Source organism: Cetorhinus maximus, chromosome 5 (genome assembly GCF_964194155.1).
Source record: "Cetorhinus maximus chromosome 5, sCetMax3.hap1.1, whole genome shotgun sequence".
Taxonomy (NCBI): domain Eukaryota; kingdom Metazoa; phylum Chordata; class Chondrichthyes; order Lamniformes; family Cetorhinidae; genus Cetorhinus; species Cetorhinus maximus.
The window spans coordinates 141,557,202-141,569,677 of record NC_135883.1 but is presented as its reverse complement, the minus strand read 5'-3'; the positions used below and the strand labels follow the sequence as shown (position 1 = coordinate 141,569,677).

Genomic DNA, 12,476 nt, shown 5'->3' with positions numbered 1-12,476 from the left:
ATGTCCACTGGGACAGGATGAGAGATATATATACACACAATGTTGCAGTCCTGGAACAGTGTGCCATGAAAGACATGATGGAAAGGGGTCCTGGACCAAGGGAGCTGCCCGACAACAGCATTTTAACTGGCTTCTGACCAGGTGACCAGGGCTTGTGTGAAGAGAAGGGTAGCTGAATAGCTCCTAGTTTGAAAGGAACATGACCTAAAACCTCTTTCTCCTGTGTGTGGAAAATTCCAGTAATTCCTTAATAGCTACCTGATTTTTTCTTCTCGTTATCTCAATAACCTGCTTGCTCTCTGAAAACCCATGACAAGAGACAAAGGGGAAAATCACTGTTAGAGAAATTGAAAGGCAAGTGCTCAACCAGTGAACTAAATACTGAAAGTGCTGGAAGACCACCTCGTGTCACCAAGAACTGAAATGAATTTTGAAGACATCGATCAAAATCAACCCATCGAATCCTGTACTCTGGAACTGGTGCTATTTAACTGTTTTATCCCACCCTTAAAATCCATGTGTTTTGTGCATCTTTTGTGTCTTGTATGTGTGTGTATATAGGGATTTAAGAAGGAAGTAGAATTTAAGTTATAACGTTAGAAGTTTATATTTCTTTCTTTTGCCACTGGTTAATGACAGGTTGGTTACAAACCTGGTGCTTATATTCTGTTAACCTAAATGCCCCAGTTCTACCTAACTGTTTAAATCTAGTGGTTTGACCTTTTCACATTTGTCGTGGCTTGGGGAATGGTGGGGCTTGATATTACAGCGCACTATCCCCAGTGGGTCGTGATACTACCTTAAGACACAAAGCAATTTGAACACATCAAGGTCCCATAAGCAGCAAGGCAAAAGCAGCAACCGCGACACGAGGAAAAATTTTTCTAAAAAAATGTTTTAACGCAACAAATGGCTAGAATCTGGAACGCACTGCCCGAGAGTGTGGTGGAGGCAGGTTCGATCAAGGTCTTAAAAAAAAAAAATGGGATAATTTGAATATTGCTGAAAAAAGACATTTTGTCAAAGCTTTTCATCTTGCACTATCAGGACAATCACAAGAATACCAACGTCAGGGGAAGCAACAACTTTATACTGTATAAGAGTGCTAATTGGTTGGCAAGTGGACACTGATTGGTAGAGGCGTTGCCATGGAGAATGCGCCAGTTAATGGTGACTGCCAGTTAACTGCCAAGCATAACAGGCACAATGTGCGTACACGTTCTGTCTGCAAAGAACAGGGCCTTGTGTATTAATATATAGCTTCCAGTACACACAAATGCACCACACTGAATCTTAAATTGGTTGTCGGCATAATTCTTAGCACACACTCAGGATTATTTAACAAATGTTGTCCAATCATGGAGTCACGCCTAATATTGGACACTGTGTTTTGAGTTTTGCAAGCACGGGCTGGTTGGGTACGGTCTGTACCTTGCCCATTGCGAACAACGGCTGAGACAAGCTGTTTGACACGATCTGCCAGTCTTTAGGATGTATGGTCTACATACCTAGTATTACATTGGCACTGAAATTCAGAGACCACATTATTTATTTGTGTGACAGGCAGAATATCTTTTTGACTTGACGGTAGCATCCTGTTAGTGGCAAATATCACTCGTGCTGCTACTGCATAGTAGCAGCATGAAACAGTTAGCTTAAGAATACAGGGGCAGGAGTAAACCATAAGGCCCTTCAAGCCTGCTTCGCCATTCGTTATGAGCATGGCCAATCTTCAGCCTCAACTTCACTTTCCCACCCCTTCCCCCTATCCCTTGATCCCCTGAGAACACCAAAAAAAAGGTCTATCTCAGCCTTAAACATATTCAACGACAGAGCATCCACAACCCTCTGGGGTAGACAAATCCAAAGATTCACAGCCCTCAGTGAAGGAATTTGTCCTCATATCAGTCCAAAATGATTGGCCCCTTATCCTGAAACTGTGTCCCCTTGTTCTAGACTCCCCAGCCAGGGTCTACATACCTAGTATTACATTGGCACTGAAATTGCCCATCCTATCAAGCCCCTTAATAATCTTGAATGTTTTAATGCCAGTCACTCTTCTAAACTCCAGGGAATATAGGCCCAATTTACTCAGTTTCTCATCAGAGGGTAAACCTTTCATCGCAGGGACCAATCTCGTTTACCTTCACTGTAGCCTCAAATGCAAGTACATCCTTAAATAATGGAGACCAAAACTGCACACAGTACTTCAGGTGTGGTCTCAAAAAGCCCTACACAACTATCAAAACTTCCTTATGCTTGTAGTCCAGTCCCCCGAAATAAAGATAAAAGCCAAAAACTGCGGATGCTGGAAATCCAAAACAAATATCAAAATACCTGGAAAAACTCAGCAGGTCTGACAGCATCTGCGGAGAGGAACACAAAATAAAAAACCGAAATAAAGACCTTTTCACCTTCTAATTGCTTGCTAAGCCTGTATGCTAACTTGTGCGTCCCTTGCAACACCCAGGTCCCTCTGAATGTCAACATTTCCGGCCTTTTAAAAAAAAATATCCAGCTTTTCTAATTTTAAGAGGAAATTGAATAATCTGACACTTCCCCGCATTATATTCTTACTGCCATCATTGTTCTTAAAATGCTCAGAAGTGGAGCAAATAAAAGGCTGGAAGAGGGCTGAGGTGTTGGTGATGAAAGTTCCAGGAGTTCATGTCGCCGCCCCGGGTGCCGCTGCCGCTCGAGCGCCGAGTTTGAACAGTCACGCGCTGCCAAATGGTCAACGGTTCAGGCCGGAGCCGCTCGAGCTTCAGTGAGAAGAGGAGGAAGGAGGAAGAAGGCCTCCTTCTTCTCGTCCTTATCCGCAGGAGCAAAAGGGGTGGAGAGAGAGAGAGAAAAAACCCCACAAAAACCGGTCATCGCCACCTGACACAACAAGGGAAACCTCTCGAATACCCCCCCATCCCGACCCCGACCCCGGCAAATAATAATTACTCAAATTTAACTGATATCCGAAACTGAAGAACCGCCACAGCCTCTCACTCAACCGCTTCTCCCAATCGAGATATTATATTCAGCTGGCGGATAACAAGTTAATCCGTTAAACTGTTTGCAGGAACAGAAATTGAAAACTAACGCCCGCCCGAATTCGTCTTCAGGATACTTTCTACAGATAATAATCTGCGATACCACTCAGAATGAAATCCGCCAACGTTTTATGGGGACACAGCCCCAGCGTAGAGTCTGAAGCAGGCTTTAACGAGGAACTGTCCTACCTATGGATCGCCGAAGAGACAGACTTATGCCAGGTACGAAACGTGAATTCTCTTCCTCCCCTTTCGGGGCGTGAATTGCGCGAGCAATTTACCGAGAATAGAGAAGAAACGCTGCTCCTTAATACCGTTGACACGGTGAAAAGCGTGAGATAATCATTCCTACTAACGTGAACATTTTATCGAAAGGAGAATCGAAATAGCGGGGGGGGGGGGGGGGGGGTGGAGTGCACTTTGGGACCTGTAGTCCAACCGCAGAACTACAATTCCCAGAGGACGCGATGCAGCGCGTGCGCACATACCCCTTTTCCTCGCCCGCGCCAGTGTTTCCATAGCTACCCACTCAATCACTGCAACGCTCGATTATGGAAAAGGTAATAACCATCGAGAGAAGCTATAATTTACAGAGAAAAATCAGGACACGTAAAATATAATTGTAATGGTACTATTGCAAAGTTGAATGTTGCATGAATGCAATTTGGGGACAGTTAACTGCGCTATGCATCAGCTCTTATTAAATTTAGCGAAAAGCTGAGGGCAAGTTTAAGGGACCAGATTTTTTTTCTGATTACTCTGCTGAATACTCGCGGAGTAGCGTAATGTGAACAGCGATGCATTGTTCGTATTTTGCACAACTGTTGAGAAAATATCAAAAAATATGTGCCTGGAGTTCTGGGGTTATTAAACTGGGAATTTAGTTGGAAGAAAATATAGAATAAGATTTTGAAATGTTCTGCAAATTAATCATTTTCAAAATATGCTAGCCAGTAACATCGAAGTAAAAGAGTGAAAGAAGAACAAAAACTCTATCAAGTCCTAAAAAGTTGTGAACTTATGATTAATGTTGTCACCCATACATACGAACAAGGAGCAGGAGTTGGCCATTCGGCCTCTCGAGCCAGTTTCACCATTCATTAAGAACGTAGCTGATCTGATAGTAACCTCAAATCTGTATCTACCTATCTGCGATAACCTGTCATCCCCTTGCTTAACAAGAATCCACCTCTGCCTTAAAAATATTCAAAGGCCCTGCTTCCACCACCTTTTAAGGAAGAGAGTTCCAAAGACTCATGAGCCGCTGAGAGAAAAAATTTCACCTCACCTCTCTTTTAAATGGGCGACTCCTTATTTTTAAACAGCGACCCCAAATTCTAGATTCTCCCACATGAGGAAACATCCTCTCCACATCCACCCCGTCAAGACCCCTCAGGATCTTATATGTTTCAATCAAGTTGCCTCTTACTCTTCTAAACTCCAGCAGATACAAGCCTAGTCTGTCCAACCTTTCATCATAAGACAACCCGCCAATTCCAGGTATTAGTCTGGTAAACCTCTGAACTGCTTCCAATGCATTTACATCCTTCATTAAATAAGGTGACCAATACTGTACACAGTACACCAGGTGTGGTCGCACTAGTGCTCTGTATAACTGAAGCTTAACCTCCCTACTTTTGTATTCAATTCCTCTTGCAATAAATGATAATGTTATATTATGTTTCCTAATTACTTGCTGTACCTGCATACTAGCCTCTTGCAATTCATGCACTGAGACACCCAAATCCCTCTGCATCTCAAAGCTCTGCAATCTCTCACCATTTAGATATGCCTCACTTTTATTCTTCCTGCCAAAATGGACAACTTCACATTTTCTCACATTATACTCCATTTGCCAGATCTTTGCTCACTCACTTAACCTATCTATATCTTTTTGTAGCCTCATCCCAACTATCCCTTCATCCAAGTCATGTATATAAATTGTAAACAGTTGAGGTCCCAGCACTGATCCCTGTGACACACCACTCGTTACATCTTGCCAACTTGATAAAGACTAATTTATGCCTACTCTCTGCTTCCTGTTAGCCAGCCAATCTTCTATCCATGCCAATATGTTAGCCCCTATACCATGAGCTTTTATTTTCTGCAATAACCTTTGATGTGGCACTTTATCAAATGCCTTCAGGAAATCTAAGTACAGTACATCCACCGGTTCCCCGTTATCCACAGCACATTAAAGAACTTCCTTAAAGAACTCCAACAAGTTGGTTAAACATGATTTCTCTTCTACAAAACCATGTTGACTCTGCATGATTACCTTGAACTTATCCAAGTGCCCTGCCACAGCTTCTTTAATAAAAGCTTCTAACATCTTCCCTATGACAGACGTTAAGCTAACTGGCCTGTAGTTTCTAGTTTTCTGTCTCCCTCCCCTTTTGAATAATAGAGTTATATTTGCTATCTTCCAATCTAATGGGCCTTACCCGAATCTAGGGAGTTTTGGAAAATTAAAACCAATGCATCAGCTATCTCACCAGCCACTTCTTTTAAGACCATGGGATGAAGTGCATCAGGATTGGGCACTTGTCAGCCCGCAACTCCAACAATTTACTCAGTACCACTTCTCTGGTGATTGTAATTTTCCAAAATTCCTCCCTCCCTTCCATTTCCTGATTTATAGCTGCTTCTGGAATGTTACTTGTATCCTTTACAGTAAAGACTGATGCAAAATACAAGTTCAATTCATCTGCCATCACCATCTCCTTGTTTTCCATTATCAATTCTCCAGGCTCACTTTATATAGGACCAATGCTCACTTTGTTAACATGTTCCTTTTTAAAATATTTATAGAAACTTACAATCTGTTTTTATATTTCTGGCTAACTTTCTCTCATACTCTGCTTTTTCCCTCCTTATTAATCATTTAGTCATTCTTTGCTATTCCTTATATTCTGTCCAATCATCTGACATTCCACCTATCTTTGCGCAATTAAATGTTTTTTCTTGAAGTCTGATACTATCTTTAACCTTTCTAGTTAATCACAGGTGGTGTGGACTTTTTCTTGCTCGTTGGTATGTATCTATTCTGTGTATTCTGAAATACCCCCTTAAATGTTTGCGACTACATCTCTATTGACCTATCCCTTAACCTAATTTGCCAATTCATTTGAGCCAGCTCTGCTTTCATGCCCTCATAATTGCCCTTATTTAAGTTTAGAAACATGGTCTCGGACCCACTCTTCTCTCCCTCGAACTGATTGTAAAATTCAATCATGTTATAGTTGCTGCTACCTAGGGGCGCCTTCACTATGAGATCATTAATTCATCCCATCTCGTTGCACAATATCAGGTCCAGTATAGCCTGCCCTCTGGTTGGCTGCAGAACATGCTGCTCTAAGAAACTATCCCGAAAACATGCTATGAACTTCTCATCCAGACTATCTTTGCCCATCTGACTTTTCCACTCAATATGTAGATTAAAATCTCCCACGATTATCACTGTGCCTTTCTGACAAGGCCCCATTATTCCTTCCTTTAAGCTCCACCCTGTCATGTGGCTTGCACACAACTCCCACAAGTGACTTCTTGCCTTTACCATTTTTCATCTCTACCCAAACCGTTTCCGCATCCTGGTTTCCTGAATTTAGGTCATCCCTTTTGTGAGAATGGATTTTTTTTATATTTTGGCATTTATTGTATTATTCTGTAAAGAAGACTGGATGTCTGTATCTGTGTATGTGATTTAATTAAGCTGGGCAAGAGTTTGATAGGAGTCAGGTGGGGATTTGGAAACGTGAAAAGCTTAGAGGTGTTAAGTTTGAGGTGGAAGCAAATAGGTTAGATCTAACACTTGCTTTTTTTTAGATAATTTAAAAGGTTGTTTGAATTTCAAAGGGGAGTCAGAGGTACAAAGGAAAATGTTTGCATCTTGCAAGAGTCCATAGGTAAATATTAGTGGGGATATTATATTTTTAATGACCCAAAAGCAAAGACAAGATGGAAACATGAAAGATCTTATATTTGGAAGGGTTTGAGTTTCAAAGGGGTGTTAGAACAACGGGACTGAGATGATAAGGGAAAAAGGTATATTAGAGTTACTGTGGATAGCTGGTTTTTAGCTATTGAGATGGAGAGATGGCTGTATATCTGTTGAGTTGGTTAGCTGTTAAGCTGGAGATGGCTGGCGCTGTTTGAACTGTTGAGAAGTCTTGGGCTGCAAAAGCAGTTTTATTTTGAAGTGAATTCCACTGCAAAGGAGAAGAGAGTAAAGGTCCTATTTATTGAAGCTATAGTAGTTTGCTGTGTGTAATATTACTGAATTTCATATTTACATATCTTTTAGGGAGTGTTGCGTGGAAGGTGTTTACTTCTGGGTTTGACCAAGTAGGGAGGCTTTGGGGAATGTTTTGTAAGACTAGCCTTAATTGTGTAACTGTAATCTTGAGTGCTTACGTTTTCTCTTATTTTTTGTTAAGAAAATTGTTACTTCTAATTTTTAAAAACCCAAAAGTTTTACTGGACGTCTTACTGCTGAGATTGGTACATCGTCTTCTCGTTATCAGAATACAAAAACAAAAGGTTGTAGCCTGTAAGCCAAGTATCCCTCTGGGACTTGTTTTGTGCAGCAATTAACAGGGGCAGGATTTTCAGCTCGATGTGCGGGCGCGTGCCCGACATGCATGAGCATGAAATAGCGTGCAATGACGTTGGGTGAGCATCCTGACATGATTGCCCACTTGCGCAGTATTTCGGTCAGCGAGCATGCGCGAAGTGGGCAGTGCGCTGCTGCCGATTAAGAGGGCTATTAAACCCATTAGTCAGTTAATTAATTTGAATTTTTCGCTGTCTGAGGAACCTTATGGTTGGCGGAACAAAAACAAAAATTGCTGGAAAAACTCAGCAGGTCTGACAACATCTGTGGAGAGAAAGACAGAGTTAACGTTTCGAGTCCGTATGACTCTTCACCAGAACCAAAGAGAAGTAGAAATGTGATGAAATATATACTGTTAAAGGGGGTGGCACAGGTGAAGCTGGATAGAAGGCCAGTGATAGATGGAGGCAAAGGAGAGATTGCAGAAGATGTCATAAACAAAAGTTTGAAGGGGTGTTGATGGTGGTGATACTGGCTAAAGGAGATGCTAATGGTGACATTAAGAGTAGAAAGTAGGGTGAGCAAATGACAGATGCCCCTAGTGGGGGTGGGGTGGGGGAGGGGATGGTGTGGGAAAAAAGATCGAAATAGGCTAAAAGGTGGGGATAAAACAATGAATGGAAATAAGTTTTAAAAAAGAATAATCTAAAAAGGTGGGGAAAAAATATATATATATAAATTTTTAAATAAATATTGAGAAAAGGGGATCAAAAAGGGGTGAGGATGGAGGAGAGAGTTCATGATCTAAAGTTGTTGAACTCAATGTTAAGTCCGGAAGGCTATAAAGTGCCTAATCGGAAGATGAGGTGCTATTCCTCCAGTTTGCGTTGAGCTTCACTGGAACATTGCAGCAGGCCAAGGATGCACATGTGGGCATGAGAGCAGGGTGGTGTGTTGAAATGGCAAGCGACAGGAAGGTCTGGGTCATGCTTGTGGACAGACCGAAGGCGTTCCGCAAAGCAGTCATCCAGTCTGCGTTTAGTCTCTCCAATATAGAGGAGACCACATTGGGGGCAGCGAATACAGTGGACCAAATTGAGGGAAGTACAAGTGAAGCGCTGTATCACTTGAAAGGAGTGTTTGGGCCCTTGGACGGTGAGGAGGGGGGAAGTAAAGGGGCAGGTGTTGCACCTTCTGCGATTGCATGGGCAGGTGCCGTGGGAGGGGATTGAGGTGTAGAGGGTGATGGAGGAGTGGACCAAGGTGTCCCGGAGGGAAATGTCCCTACGGAATGCCGACAGGGGGCGGGTGAAGGGAAGATGTGTTTGGTGGTGGCATCAGGCTGGAGTTGGCAGGAATGGCGGAGGATGATCCTTTGAATGCGGAGGCTGGTGGGGTGAAAAGTGAGGACAAGGGGGACCCTATCATGGTTCTGGGAGGGAGAGGAAGGTGTGAGGGCAGAGGTGCAGGAGATGGGTCATACATAGTTGAGGGCACTGTCAACCACCATGGGTGGGAAACCTCGGTTAAGGAAGAAGGAAGACATGTCAGAAGCACTGTTTTGGAGAGTGGCAACATCAGAACAGATGCAACGGAGGCAAAGGAACTGAGAGAATGGGATGGAATCCTTACAGGAAGTGGGGTGTGAGGAGCTGCAGTCGAGGTAGCTGTGGAAGTCAGTGGGCTTGTAATGAATGTTGGCGGACAGTCTATCACCAGAAATTGAGACTGAGAGGTTTAGGAAGGGAAGTGTCAGTGATGGAGCATGTGAAAGTGATGGAGGGGTGGAAATTGGAAGCAAAATTAATAAATTTTTCCAGGTCCAGACGAGAGCATGAAGCGGCACCAAAACAGTCATCGATGTACCGGAGAAAGAGTTGTGGGAGGGGGCCTGAGTAGGACTGGAACAAAGAATGTTCCACATACCCCATAAAGAGACAGGCATTGCTGGGGCCCATGAGGGTATCCATAGCCACACCTTTTATTTGGAGGAAATGAGACAAGTTTAAGGAGAAATTGTTCAGTGAGAGAACAAGTTCAGCCAGGCGGAGGGGAGTGGTGGTGGATGGGGACTGTTCGGGCCTCTGTTCAAGGAAGAAGGGGAGAGCCCTCAGACCATCCTGGCAGGGGATGGAGGTGTAGAGGGATTGGACGTCCATGGTGAAGAGGAGGCGGTTGGGGCCTGGAAATTCTTGATATGATGTAGGGCATCAGAGGAATCACGGATGTAGGTGGGAAGAGACTGGACAAGGGGAGAGAGGATGGAGTCAAGATAGGAAGAAGTGAGTTGCATGGAGCAGGAACAGGCTGACATGATCGGTCTACCAGGACAACCCTGTTTGTGGATTTTGGGGAGGAGGTAGAAGCAGGCTGTCCGTGGTTGGGAGACTGAGGTTGAAAGCTGTGAAGGGAAGATCTCCAGAGGAGATGAGGTCAGTGACAGTCCTGGAAACAATGGCTTGATGTTTAGTGGTGGGGTCATAGTCCAGGGGGAGGTAGGAGGAAATGTCTGCGCTCAGCCTCTGCGAGGTAGAGGTCAGTACGCCAGACAACAATATCACCACCCTTGTTGGCAGGTTTGATACGAAGTCAGGGTTGCACCTGGGAGAACGGAGTCCGGCAAGTTCAGAAGGAGACAGGTTAGAGTGGGTGAGAGGAGCAGAGAAACTGAGATGGCTGATGTCACGCCGACAGTTCTCAATGAAAAGATCAAGGGCAGATAAGAGGTCAGAGGGAAGGGTCCAGGTGGAGGGAGAATACTGGAGGCGGGTGAAAGGATTCGTTGAATGGCAGGAGGACTCCTGCCCAAAGAAGTGAGCAAGGTGACGAAGGCAGCGGAAGAAGAGTTCAACATCATGCCGAGTCCAAAATTCATTGAGGTGAGGGTGTAAGGGTCCTTTGCTGAGTACTGAACGTTCAACACCAGAGAGGGAAAGGTCAGGGGGTATGGTGAATACACGGCCGGGGCTGGGATTAGAAGATGGGATGGGGGGTCAGAGGAACGGAAAGGGTTGGAGGGTCATGGATGGGCGTTGGTATCCATGAGTTGTTGGAGCTTGCGTTCCTTAGCACCTGAAAGAAAGAGACAAAGTTTCTTGTTAAGGCGTTGGATGAGACGAAGAATAAAATGAAACTGGCGGCAAGGACAGCTTAGAGATAGTGCCCTCCCATGGCACCTTCCCATGCAATCGCAGAAGGTGCAATACTTGCCCATTTACTCCCCCCCATCTCACTGTCCAAGGGCCCAAACACTCCTTTCAAGTGATACAGCGCTTCACTTGTACTTCCCTCAATTTGGTCCACTGTATTCGCTGCTCCCAATGTGGTCTCCTCTACATTGGAGAGACCAAACGCAGACTGGGTGACCACTTTGCGGAACACCTTCGGTCTGCCAGCAAGGATGACCCAGACCTACCTGTCGCTTGCCATTTCAACACACCACCCTGCTATCATGCCCACATGTCTGTCCTTGGCCTGCTGCAATGTTCCAGTGAAGCTCAACGCAAACTGGAGGAATAGCACCTCCTCTTCCGATTAGGCACTTTATAGCCTTCCGGACTTAACGTTGAGTTCAACAACTTTAGATCATGAATTCTCTCCTCCATCCTCACCCCTTTTTGATCCCCTTTTCTCAATATTTATTTAAAAATTTTTTATATATATATATATTTTTCCCCACCTATTTAGATTTTTCTTTTTTAAAATTTATTTCCATTCATTGTTTTATCTCCACCTTTTAGCCTATTTCGATCTTTTTTCCCACACCGTCCCCTTCTCCCCCCACCCCACCCCCACTAGGGCCATCTGTCACTTGCTCAACCTGCTTTCTACTCTTAATGTCACCATTAACACCTCCTTTAGCCTGTATCACCACCATCAACACCCCTTCGAACTTTTGTTTATGACATCTTCTGCAATCTCTCTTTTGCCTCCACCTATCACTGGCCTTCTATCCAGCTTCACCTGTCCCACCCCCTTTAACAGTATATATTTCACCACATTCTACTCTTTAGTTCTGGTGAAGAGAAATACGGACTCGAAACGTTAACTCTGTCTTTCTCTCCACAGATGTTGTCAGACCTGCTGAGTTCTCCAGCAATTTTTGTTTTTGTTTCAGATTTCCAGCATCCGCAGTATTTTGCTTTTATCTTACGGTTGGCGGGCTGGCCAATTGGCCAGGCAGCCTTTGCAATTTTGTGAAACCTCATCCATGGGCGGGATGAGGTATCCAATAGTAAGTAAAAAAAAAAATAAAAATTTTAAACTCATTTTTCACGTGTCCCTGTTCATGTGACAGAGTCATGTTTCCTTTATTTTTCAAACCTTTATTTTTGATTTTAAAAATCTTCAGCTCTCTGAGGCAGCTCTGTGCCTTAAGGGAGCTTTCACTGAGTGCACCTCCACGCATGCGCAAACTTCAGCGCTCGCGCTCCTCCTTACCCCACCCCGGCAACGCTGAGGTTCTCAGCGCACGTTTCAGTCTAGGGATGTGGGCGTCGCTGGCTAAGCCAGCATTTATTGCCCATCCCTAATTGCGCTTGAGAAGGTGGTGGAGAGCTGCCTTCTTGAACCGCTGCAGTCCATGTGGTGTAGGTGCACCCACCATGCTGTTAGGGAGAAAATTCCAGGGTTTTGACCCAGTGAAAATGAAGGAACAACAATATAGTTCCAAGTCAGGATGGTGAGTGGCTTGGAAGGGAACCTCCAGTTGGTGGTGCCCCAATTTTCTATTGTCCTTTCCTTCTAGATGGTAGCAATTCTGGATTTGGAAGGTGCTGCCTAAGGAGTCTTGGTGAGTTCCTGCAATGCAAGGTTTTAGCAAAGAATTATGCCTTCCATGACTCTTCTGCCAGGGTACTTTGTGTCATTTGAAGCTTACCTTC

At 44.2% G+C, this 12,476-nt stretch overlaps 2 protein-coding genes across 4 annotated transcripts in view; one reads left to right on the top strand and one right to left on the bottom strand.

Moving 5' to 3' along the window:
- The window catches only part of fig4a (FIG4 phosphoinositide 5-phosphatase a), a 112,051-nt gene extending 108,612 nt beyond the window's left edge, over positions 1–3,439 (bottom strand). Inside the window, exon 1 of one of the 3 annotated variants that reach the window (XM_078542574.1) lies at positions 3,229–3,439. The gene's annotated coding sequence lies outside the window, so the exon portion shown is untranslated. Of the gene's footprint in view, positions 1–256; positions 276–3,002; positions 3,100–3,228 lie in introns of those variants that run through there. The other 2 variants (XM_078542573.1, XM_078542575.1) reach the window with 2 other exon arrangements.
- Positions 3,235–12,476, top strand: part of ak9 (adenylate kinase 9) — a 359,309-nt gene continuing 350,067 nt past the window's right edge. Inside the window, exon 1 of the mRNA XM_078542572.1 lies at positions 3,235–3,263. The gene's annotated coding sequence lies outside the window, so the exon portion shown is untranslated. The remainder of the gene's footprint in view (positions 3,264–12,476) is intronic.